A 9,557-nucleotide genomic window follows, 5' to 3' on the forward strand; every position below is an offset into this window, starting at 1 on the left:
ATCAGGAGGAGCAGGTAAAGCAGTCACAATTTTAAGAGATACGGGAGCTAGTCAATCTTTGATGGTAAGAGATGAGGAGTTATGTAGTTTGGGAGGAATATTTCCCGAAAAGGTGGTGACATGTGGAATTCAGGGTGAGAAAGTAGTGTTCAATTATATAAGGTAAGGTTGGAAAGTCCAGTGAAGAGTGGTGAAGTGGTAGTTGGAGTAATAGAGAAGCTATCTTGTCCAGGAATACAGCTTATTTTGGGTAATGATATAGCTGGATCACAGGTGGGAGTGATGCCTACTGTGGTTGATAAGCCAGTGGAAAATCAGACAACTGAAATGTTGTAGGACGAATATCCTGGGATTTTTCCGGATTGTGTAGTAACAAGGTCACAAAGTCACAGGTTAAGACAAGAGGAGAAATCAGAGAGTGAAGATAAAGGTGAAGTGTCATTTACAGAAACGATTTTTGATCAGATGGTTGGAAAAGAACAGGTGGAGGATAAGGCGGATATTTTTAGTTCAGGAAAATTGGTGGAGTTACAATAGAAAGATGTAGAAATAAAACGGATGTATCAGAAAGCATACATGTAAGAGGAGTGTATACCAGAGTGTTATTACCATAAAAGTTTTGTCTTGATGAGAAAATGGTGACCTTTACATATGCAGGCGGATGAAAAGTGAGCAGAAGTTCATCAAATTATGTTTTTTTTTTTAAATGTTTTTTTATTGAGTTTTCCTACTTTATATATGACAAATTACAAGTTATTAGAGAGAGAGAAAAAAAAAGGAAAACACAAAAATGTAACATGAATATTTACAGGTAAGCATCTTCATAACAATAATTGTGGCCGCCCCCTTTAGCCAGCATACATATTTTACATTCCCCAATATGGCCGAGGCACATGTTTATAGGCATTTATTTATAGTTTGGTTTTGGGCCTTGGCTTGCCATCAAACCCCCATACCGAGCCCGTAGCCCCCCCCCCCCCCCCCTCCCCCCCGGCTACCTTCCCCCGATTCCCGCCCATTTTCCCCTGGTTCTTGGCCACCCGACTATTCTTCCTCATGTACGTTGGCCACAAACAGGTCCCGGAACAGTTGCATGAATGGCTCCCACGTTCTGTGGAAGCCGTCGTCCGACCCTCGGATGGCGAATTTGATTTTCTCCATTTGGAGAGATTCCGAGAGGTCGGACAGCCAGTCTGCAGCTCTGGGTGGTGCTGCTGACCGCCAGCCAAACAGGATTCTACGGCGGGCGATCAGGGAGGCAAAGGCAAGGGTGTCCGCCCTCCTCCCCAGGAATAGATCTGGCTGGTCTGAAACCCCGAAGACCGCCACTATCGGGCATGGCTCCACCCTCACCCCCACCACTTTGGACATAGCCTCGAAGAAGGCTGTCCAGTACTCCACAAGTCTGGGGCAAGACCAGAACATGTGGGCGTGGTTGGCCGGGCCTCTTTGGCACCGCTCACATCTGTCCTCCACCTCCAGGAAGAACCTACTCATACGGTTTCTCGTTAAGTGGGCTCTATGTACCACTTTTAGTTGCGTCAGGCTGAGCCTTGCGCACGTGGAGGTGGAGTTGACCCTATGCAGTGCTTCGCTCCAGAGTCCCCACCCTATCTCCATCCCCAGGTCGTCCTCCCATTTCCTTCTTGTTGTGTCCAGTACGGTGTCGTCCCTGTCTACCAGTCGGTCATACATGTCACTACAGTTCCCTTTCTCTAGGATACTTGCGTCCAGTAGGTCTTCCAATAGTGTCTGTCGTGGCGGTTGTGGGTACGTCCTTGTCTCCTTTCGTAGGAAGTTTTTGAGCTGCAGGTACCGTAGCTCGTTCCCCCCAGCTAGCTGAAATTTCTCTGTCAGTTCGTCCAGTGTTGCGATCCTGTCGTCCGTGTATAGGTCCCTGACTGTCAGTGTCCCCCCCGTCCTGCCTCCACCTTTTGAAGGTGGCATCGGTCAGTGCTGGTTTGAACCTATGGTTGTTGCAGATGGGAGCCTTGTCCGACATTTTGTACAGGCCAAATTGCTGCCGCAGTTGGTTCCAGGATTGGAGGGTGGCTGTCACCACTGGGCTGGTGGAGTGTTTTTTGGGTGGGGATGGGAGTGCTGCCGTGGCGAGGGCCCGGAGGGAGGTTCCCATGCAGGAGGCCTCCTCCGCACGCACCCACTCGGCTTCTGGCTCCTGGATCCATCCCCTTACTCGCTCGGCTGTTGCCGCCCAGTGGTAGAATTGTAGATTCGGGAGGGCTAGCCCCCCCCTGGATTTTGTTTTTTGTATGACCTTCTTTGGGATCCTAGCATTTTTACCCCCCCATACGAACGCCATGATATGTTTGTCCAGCGCTTTGAAAAAGGCCTTGGGGATGTAGATCGGAATGGATCTAAACAGGAAAAGGAACCTGGGCAGTACGTTCATTTTGATCGTCTGGACTCTCCCCGCGAGGGAGAGCGGGAGTGTGTTCCATCTTTGCAGGTCCTTTTTAACTTCCTCCGTCAGGCTGGTGAGGTTCCATTTGTGGATCCCTTTCCAGTCATGGGCTATTTGGATCCCCAGGTAGCGGAATTTATTTCGGGCTTGTTTGAACGGCAGGCCCTTTAGTGCTGCCCCCCCCCCCCCCCCCCCCTTGCGGGTGTACTGGGAAGATCTCACTTTTGCTCATGTTGAGTTTGTAGCCCGAGAAGGCTCCAAACTCTTTCAGGAGCGCTATGATTCCGTCCATGCTGCTTTGTGCGTCCGAGATATAGAGGAGCAGATCATCCGCATAGAGTGAGACTCTGTGCTCTCTACCTCCCCTTCGGATCCCCCTCCAATTTTTTGCTGCCCTGAGCGCGATTGCTAGCGGTTCGATTGCTAGTGCGAACAGCAGCGGGGACAGTGGGCATCCTTGTCTGGTGCCCCTGTGCAGCTGGAAGTATTGGGAGTTGGTATTGTTGGTCCGTACACTCGCCATGGGAGCGTTGTATAGGAGCTTTACCCAAGAGGTGAACCCTGTTCCAAGCCCGAACCACTCCAGTACCTCTATGAGGTATTTCCATTCGACTCTGTCGAAGGCCTTTTCTGCGTCCAGGGAGACGATCACCTCTTGTGTTCTCTCCCCGGAGGGGGTCATTATCACGTTCAGCAGGCGCCTGATGTTCGCGGTAAGCTGTCTACCTTTGACGAAGCCCGTCTGGTCCTCTGTGACCACCTCAGGTACACAGTCTTCTAGCCTTTTGGCTAGGATTTTGGCCAGTATTTTGGCGTCTGCGTTCAGCAGAGATATGGGTCTGTATGACCCACATTCCGTTGGGTCTTTGTCTTTCTTAGGTTCATCAAATTATGTTGTCGGTAGGGTAAACTCAAGGAAAATTCAAGCTAAAATCCCTAAACATTTTTATTGGCCTGGACTATATACAGATGTAGATAAATTTTGTCGATCATGTCACACATGTCAAGTGATAGGAAAACCTCAAGCGGTGATAGAACCAGTGCCCTTAATACCCAATCCAGCATTTAAGGAACCTTTTACAAGGGTCCTAATTGATTGCATAGGACCGCTTCCTAAAACGAAAAGTGGGAATCAATATCTTTTGACTATAATGGATGTGACTACTAGGTTTCCAGAGGCCATTCCAGTACCCAATATTATAGGTAAAAAGATTGTGGAGGAGTTACTTAAATTCTTTACTAGATGTGGACTACCCACAGAAATGGATGTTAAAAGGAAAGTTTGAGGATTACTTAGAGTGTTGTGTTCTTTGGGGGTTGTATTTGAATTGATGGTTGCTAAGATGTTCACTGTATTTTTAAAAAGGTAAACTGAGTTCATAGAATAAACTTTGTTTTGCTTTAAAAAATACTTTTTAAATTTCTGCTGCACTACACCTGTAGAGTGGGCCATGTGCTCCCCATACCACAATCTAGTAAAAGTCGTGGGTTAGGTGATCTCCATGATATACTTTGGAGTTCTCCAAACCCTGGCCCGTAACACATGCAGTATAAATTGTTCTTCCCTTTGATACAATGGCATAGTGATTAGCACTGCTGCCTCACCTGTGTCTGTGGAGTTTGCACATTCTCCCCATGTTTGCATGGGTTTCCTCCGGGTGCTCCAGTTTCCTCCCACAGTCCAGAGATGTGCAGATTAGGTGAATTGGCCATGGTAAAATTGTCCCATAGTGTCCAAAGATATGCAGGTTAGGTGAGGGGGAGAGGGAACCTTTACAGGAATAGGGTGAGTGAGTGGACTTAGGAAGGATGCTCTTTCAGAGGGCCGGTGCAGACTTGATGGGCCAAATGGCCTCCTGCTGCACTGTAAGGGTTCTATGGTTCTTTGGCCATTTGGTATTCTTGTACCTGTCCTGATGAGTACAAGATGAAAAGTTTTTGACAGCACGTCACGTTTTTCAGCAATAACCAAGTAAAAATCTTCTTGGCCACATTTCAATGCTGACAACGAAGAGCTCTCCCATTTCAGGATAAAAACAGCAGCTGGCTAGCATAGGGAGGTCCAAGAACGGATCTGAAGCTGCAGATTGGCAGCAAGAAACAGTCTGTCTGTGACAAGTTTGGCTTGGGTGGCGAGAGTACTGTGAGGACCTCAGAGATGTTGGGCTGAGGAAGCGTTGGGATGATAGAACCCAGGGAAGATATGTAGATATCATTATGGGACCTGCTGGAATATTTCTGCCCCCCAACCCCTTCTGCCCCCCAAGATACACATCTTATTTGAAATTAAGCTCATGTCCAAAACAGATATTCAGAATCTCATCTATTAGATGTTTATACTTGTGAAGCACATGGCAAGACGGAAATACAAAAAGGGACAAGAGAAGAGCTAAAAGAAAGTAATAGTTTATAGAACACTATTGAGGAAAAATCAGTTTGCCAAACCTGCTCTCGTTTTCCAAAAACACAGTTTAATGGTGCAATGCTGTTTATTTTGGCAGCATCTGATGTGCGAACTGAAAATAAATAATACAGGTCAGCCCAGGGAAACAGGTTTCACTGATCTTACTTTGGACTGAAGGAGGCTAGAGAGGAAATTGCTGAGGCCTTGACAAAAATCTTTGGATCCTCACTGTCTTCAGGTGATGCCCCGGAGGACTGGAGAATAGCCAGTGTTGTCCATTTGTGAAGAAGGGTAGCAAGGATAATCCAGGGAACTACAAGCCGGTGAGCTTTACATCAGTGCTGGCGAAATTACTGAAGAGAATTCTTCGAGACAGGATCTGCTCCCATTTGGAAGCAAATTAGTGAGAGGCAGCATGGTTTTGTGAAGGGGAGGTCGTGTTTCACTAACTTTTTCGAAGAGGCCACAAAGATGATTGATGCAGGTAGGGCAGTGGATGTTGTCTATATGGACTTCAGTAAGGCCTTTGACAAGGTCCCTCATGGCAGACTGGTACAAAAGGTGAAGTCACACGGGATCAGGGGTGAGCTGGCAAGGTGGATACAGAACTCGCTAGGTCATAGAAGGCAGAGAGTAACAATCGAAGGGTGCTTTTCTAATTGGAGGGCTGTGACTAGTGGTGTTCCACAGGGATCAGTGCTGGGGCCTTTGCTGTTTGTAGTATTATTAATGATTTGGAGGAAAATGTAACTGGTCTGATTAGTAAGTTTGCAGACGACACAAAGGTTGTGGAATTGCGTATAGCGATGAGGACTGTCAGAGGATACAGCAGGATTTAGATCGTTTGGAGACTTGGGCGGAGAGATGGCAGATGGAGTTTAATCCGGACAAATGTGAGGTAATGCATTTTGGAAGGTCTAATGAAGGTAGGGAATATACAGTGAAAGTCAGAGAGATCTAGGTGTACAGGTCCACAGGTCACTGAAAGGGGCACACAGGTGGAGAAGGTAGTCAAGAAGGCATATGGCATGCTTGCCTTCATTGGCCGGGGCATTGAGTATAAGAATTGGCAAGTCATGTTGCAGCTGTATAGAACCTTAGTTAGGCCACACTTAGAGCATAGTGTTCAATTCTGGTTGCCACACTACCAGAAGGATGTGGAGGCATTAGAGAGGGTGCAGAAGAGATTTACCAGGATGTTGCCTGGTATGCAGGGCATTAGCTATGAGGAGCGGTTGAATAAACATGGTTTGTTCTCACTGGAACGACGGAGGTTGAGGGGCGACCTGATAGAGGTCTACAAAATTATGAGGGGCATAGACAGAGTGGATAGTCAGAGGCTTTTCCCAGGGTAGAGAGGTCAATTACTAGGGGGCATAGGTTTAATATGTGAGGGGCAAGGTTTAGAGTAGATGTACGAGGCAAGTTTTTTACACAGAGGGTAGTGGGTGCCTGGAACTCGCTGTGGGAGGAGGTGGTGGAAGCAGGGGCGACAGTGACGTTTAAGGGGCATCTTGACAAATACATGAATAGAGGGATACGGACCCAGGAAGTGTAGAAGATTGTAATTTAGTCAGGCAGCATGGTCGGCACAGGCTTGGAGGGCAAAGGACCTATTCCTGCGCTGCACTTTTCTTTGTTCTTTGTTCTTTGGACATAAAGGTGAATGTAGATATTTATAATTGAAGCACAATACAATTTATTTGATAAATCTTGTCCTTTTGTTTTGCTAGCTATCTGGTGCTGTGCGCTTGCTACATATACCTGTGAACTGCTAAAAATCAAACTGTTTATTTTTAATACTTTTCAAGTTTTAGCAATAAAAGACTCTGAGTTCAATTTTGCATCAAAGAACTAAAGACAGCACAAGTTCCAGCATGTGAAAAATATGTTGAAATGCTTATAATCAATTTCAGAGATACAGCCACATGAAAATACTTCAATGCAGAATCGCCATTAAATAATGTTCTCCAAGGTGGCGCAGTGGTTAGCACTGCTGCCTCACGGCGCCGAGGTCCCAGGTTTGACCCTGGCCCTGCATCACTGTCCGTTGGGAATTTGCACATTCTCCCCGAGTTTGCACGGGTTTTGCCCCCACAATCCAAAAATGGGCAGGTTAGGTGGATTGACCACTTGATTGGAAAAAACTCAAAATCTATTTTTAAAAAATGATGTTCTCCAAAACTAGTTTTGGTTTGAACTCCAAAAGGGCTGAAAAACATACACCAGTTTGTGAAGCTGATTCTGTGGCGCTTTATGAATATTTATTTATTTTTTTAATTTAAAGTACCCAATTATTTTTTTCCAATTAAGGGGCAATTTAGCACTGCCTGTGTGCAAACTCCACACAGTCAGTGACCCAGGGCCGGGATCGAACCCGGGGTCCACAGCGCCGTAGGCAGCATTGCTAGCCACTGGGCCACTATGAATATTTATTTGTACCCAGAATAACATAATCATGGTGCTTCAGTTTCAAATGAAGGGCTCCAACCATTCAATATGGTATTGAGTACCATAGTTGTTGCAAATTAGAGTCAAAATGGTGTGGTGCCTTCTTCAGGGATCTGGGACCTATGTGAACAGGTAATGCAACTGCGCAGCTCCTTAGCCAATCAAACAGCAGAATCATTCATGACTAGCACAGAGCCTGAATCAGGAAATATCAGTTAAAATAATTCATTATAAAATCATGTACAAAATGCAAAATAAGGAGAGGGAAAGATCCGATTGGGGAGAGATAAAAGAGACGGAAAAATATAACAATGTTTTTAAAACCTCCAACATTAGTTCAAAATTGAAGGAATGAGACTCAACACTTGGAGAAATTAATTTCAAGTGCCGGCGTGAGTATGTGACAGTAAATGAAACTTGGCAGTCTGTTAAAAATGTATTTGCATTTGAAGGGAGAAGCCCAATTTTTTTTCTCACAAGTTTAATAGGTGCAAATCATTTAAATACAGCAATGTCACACCGTTCGATGTATTTCAATAAGGGGTCTCTCAGCGAGATATCACTATAATGCACATTGCACAACTTCAGGAAGCAGAGCAACACAGATGGAAATCGGTTTCAGGCCCGTTTGGCGGGGAGTTTCACGACAGTCGTGTTGATGAGATCACGGCCCATTTTCAACAACACTTAGTGGCAAAAATTAATCCCCACAATATTCTCCATATTACTGGCTCCCTCACCGTCTGATTCGCCCAACAGGCACCTCAACAGGGTGGACACTAACAAGGTGGAGCTGCTTTTAAATGCTCCTTCACACACCGCTCGCAGTCAACACATTAGCAAGGCGGCATGCAGACCTGCTCCTAGCTTTGGGGATGCCAATCTCACAAGGCTTATAGACGCTGTGGATGAGAGGCGGGGCATCCTGATTCATGTGAGACAAAATGCACGGCACCAAGGCCAACACTGCTAGGGAGGCGACTGCTGTGCAAAACCTGGAACACAACGTCTGCATCCTGAGTGGTGTTGCCCAAGGCATGACTCAGTCTGTGACAGCCATGGCTGGAGGCCACAACATCATATCCTAGCTGCTGAGGGATGTTTCCCAGGCACAGGTGGACATTGCTGAGGCACTGTAGATCCTGGCCCAATCACTGAGGAGCATCGCTGAGGGCGCCATCACCATGGTGCTGACAATGGGGAGTCTCCAGGACTGGCAGCGCCAGATAACTCAGAGTCCTCTGGACCTCACTCCAGCTTCCCCTCCATCCCATGAACTCTGCCAGCACCCTACAGGCACGGACAGGGAGAAGGAAGAGCTGGAGGCCAACCCAGGGCCTGCCACCAATGAATCGTGAAATATTCACGATTAAAACATTTAGCACCTCATACACGTGGAGCCTCTGTCACGATACTCTTCACAGCAGCATACCTACACCCCCACCCCATGCTCTCCCACCCCCCAGACACAGTGGTCCAAGATCTCTCGGCCCTGATGCAGACCCCGTGCGAAGGATGGGTGTTAGCGCGCTGTCAGCAGAAAAACAGTCAGACTTTAGCAGGAACCGAGGAGCACTAGAGATTTCCTCAGAGAGAGCGATCATCACTCTCCTGCCTTTTACAGTGACCCGCTGACGGTGCCAACATAGGCTCATCTCCCTGGGGTGATGTTAGACAGACCCTTGGAGGGGTGAACAGAGTGGACAGGGAGGGGGCGGTCTGATGGGGATGAAGAATTCTGGGAGGGAGGACAAACAGGGGAGTGGGGAGGAGGGGATTGGGGGGCAGGGAGGGAAATGGGGGGGGGGCGGGATATTGAGCTGATGGACACAGCCTTATCCGAGGAGAATCCGGAGACGGTGAGGGTCTTCCTGGTCCTCCTGGCATGTTGGACCCTTGCCGCCACCTGTCTTCCATCCTCCAGCTCCTCCTCGAGTTCGTTCTTCAGCCCCTCCTGGACTGCCTCACCCTCCTCCTCAGACAAGGCCGCATGACCCTCCATCTGTTCCTCCTCCTTTTTCTCCTCCAGCTGCTGTGCCAAAGTGGTGACCCTCTGGGGGTTGTACTGCAAGGCACCGCCAGATCGGTCAAGGCATTGGAGCCGCATCTTGAGCAGCCCAATGCACCACACAATGTGGTGGAAGACGTGGGCCTCATTGTTAATAGTCTCCGCCTCGGTCTCAGGACTCCACACCGGTGTCATCAGCCATGACCTCAGCGGGTAACCCTTGTCCCCCATGAACCAACCCGTCATCCTGGAGCGGATTTCAAAAACACCAG

Source organism: Scyliorhinus canicula, chromosome 11 (genome assembly GCF_902713615.1).
Source record: "Scyliorhinus canicula chromosome 11, sScyCan1.1, whole genome shotgun sequence".
NCBI classification, from domain to species: domain Eukaryota; kingdom Metazoa; phylum Chordata; class Chondrichthyes; order Carcharhiniformes; family Scyliorhinidae; genus Scyliorhinus; species Scyliorhinus canicula.